This window comes from Halyomorpha halys, unplaced genomic scaffold, assembly GCF_000696795.3.
Source record: "Halyomorpha halys isolate HHAL.00 unplaced genomic scaffold, Hhal_1.1 Scaffold248.1, whole genome shotgun sequence".
Classification (NCBI taxonomy): Eukaryota; Metazoa; Arthropoda; class Insecta; order Hemiptera; family Pentatomidae; genus Halyomorpha; species Halyomorpha halys.
Window position 1 is genome coordinate 652,606 of NW_027105672.1, and position 2,692 is coordinate 655,297.

Here is a 2,692-nt window from a genome sequence, read left to right on the forward strand (position 1 = left end):
TCTTCATCTGATCGTGTCCAAGTCTTATTTTCAGTGAGAAGTGGATGGTTGAAAGATTTGTATTTTAGTAGCTTTTTAGTAGTTCTCCATAATAATGATTTGTCAGTGGTATTTAAGTTTTCTGTTAAGTTCTGGAAATGTTGTATTCTGTGTTTTCTAATTTCTGCTTTTTGTCTGTTAGTAAATTTATTGTAATGAGTTTTGTCCGAGGGATATCTTGTTCGGTGCCACCTCGCTCTTGCCCGACGTTTTTCTGTTTTTTTAATCTAATTTTATTTTTATTTAAAAAGCTTTTTATTTTTACTTGTATAACTCTTCTGTTTATTTTACGTTTAAGTTTTATAAATGTTAAATTAAACAAATAAATGTTTATATCCGAACCAGCTAGTTTTTTTTTTTAAAGCCTTTCAACAAAAAGACATAGTAAATTTGAGGTGGCTTTAACAAATTTAATAATAAAATAAATGTAAGATTTATTTGAAGCGATTTATTGAAGGTTTGAAGCTATGTATAGGCTAGTAACTATGATGATTTGAATCAAGATATTTAATTTATTTGTTTGTAAATATAATATATATTATATTTACAAACAAGTAAATTTAACTAAGTTGTGAGATCCTGATGATGAGAAAAACCCTGAAACGTTTGTGAAATAATTAATATGTAAAACAATACAAGATCGTATTATGCCTAATTATTGCAATTTTATTATTTTTGTAATTAGCTACTTAACTATATCAAAGTTTAATCATCTACTGCTTCCATATTACGTTCATCTTTGGAAAAAAATACCAATCAATCTTTAACCTACGATGATTGTTCTTTTTTTATCCTACCATGTTTACAAATTTTCTCAATTATAATCATGGTTTTAGTATATATAACATAGTATGTTATGTTTTGTTTAAAACGGAGAGTTATTATCCAATCGTATTTTTTGTCTGACGTTGAAGTAATTTATAACTTGGAATAACTAATTTTTGTGAACATCAGAAACGACATAAATTCTAGAAAAAAACATTCAATAGTCATTCGAAATTGTAGTTATTATAACTCAATTACTGCAGTTAGTTATCCTTGACCTCAAACTGAAATGTTTTAGAAATTTAATTTTATTAGAAATTTGAGCTGTTTATTTTGTATTAGAGTAACCTGAATGAAGATATTTGTTATTTTTTTATTAGAATTGTACTGGTTGTAACATATTTAAAATTCACATGAATCAAAAACACTATTGAGTTATAAAATGGAGAAGGACCTTAAGTTTAAGAAAACTTAGTTTTCCAGTTTAAAAGTGCTTTCAGAAAAGCTTGATCCAATTCTTAATCCTGAAACCAGTTCAAAATGTCAGTTACTAAAGAGAATAGGTGATGAAGTTTTTATAAAAGTTTTCTCTTTTTATCATTAATAAATTTTTGAATGTTTTTGTATTAAAAGTTAAAATTATAAATAACAATTCAGAGATGGTAGGTTGGTCACATAAATGTTCAGCGGTAAGCGATGAGATACAAATATATAATATTTATATTTAACAGTGGATAGTGGGGAGTATAGTCTCATGCTAGAAGCACACTTAACTATTTGCAATGCTATAACTATAAAGTATGTAAATTAAAAATAATTAGGGTCCATAAAAAAAAAAATGATAATCCTGAGAAAAATAACAACAAAGAATTATAGAATAAATAATTTAAAAAAATAGAATTGAGCCAAAATATAATTGGAGAAAATAAAATTTAAAAATAGGTAAAATAATGGTAATTATAAAAAAACAAACAATAAAGTTTATAAATGATGTCTTGGATCATCTTGGGCTGGGGAACCGAGTCTTCCCTATGTGGTTGGATTGCCCAAGATGTATGTTGCTCCTTTAACTGTTAGCAAATGACGGTGCAATTTCGTAAATCGTTTTTTTGATGTAATCATCTATCTATTCCACTTGCAGTTCACAATGCAATTGGCTGTTTCGTACAAACCAGGAGGAATCCACTGTAATATAAGTTAACTTTTTCCGATTGAGGTAAACCGACAATCAACTGAAACAACTTATTAACTAAAATTCCCCAAATATTTTGGCCGGATTTCATTATTTATCAGTGTTTTGGTGAGTATCCCCTAAAATTCTACGTCTTTCTAAACATTTTTGGAACTGAACTCTCTAAAAAGCCTTTGTAAGCAGTCCTTTTTATATCCAATAACCTCTTTATGTTCTACCGCAGTGCTCTTCTTCTTCATGACTGTTGTGACGAGTGGATATGTGCCAATATTTATTTATATAATAATTGTGCTTCTGGTGGACAGGGAGGCCTGTAAAATGGTGTAAATATTTAAATTTCCAGGTTCTTATGTTTATGCTGCAGGGTCGTTTGAGCTTAACGTCAGAAGGAAGGTTGTCCGTAAGGCAACATGTTAAATCAAACTCTTCTGGAATATGGATATCTCTACCAAAACAACCGCGGAAAAGTGGAAAATTAACTCTTTGTACTCAAAGGTGCAGGAGGATGAGATGGATTTCTGGAAATATTTCCGTTTCACTAGACTGGATAAGATTAGGAATGTGATAATTCGCCAGAGAATGTAGTAAATCAATAAAATAAAGGATGGGAGCACGCCGCCTAAGATGGTGTGGGCAGGTGAAGATAGTGCTTGACGAATGTTGGTCGAACCTAGTCTTGGATTGGATTCTACCGGG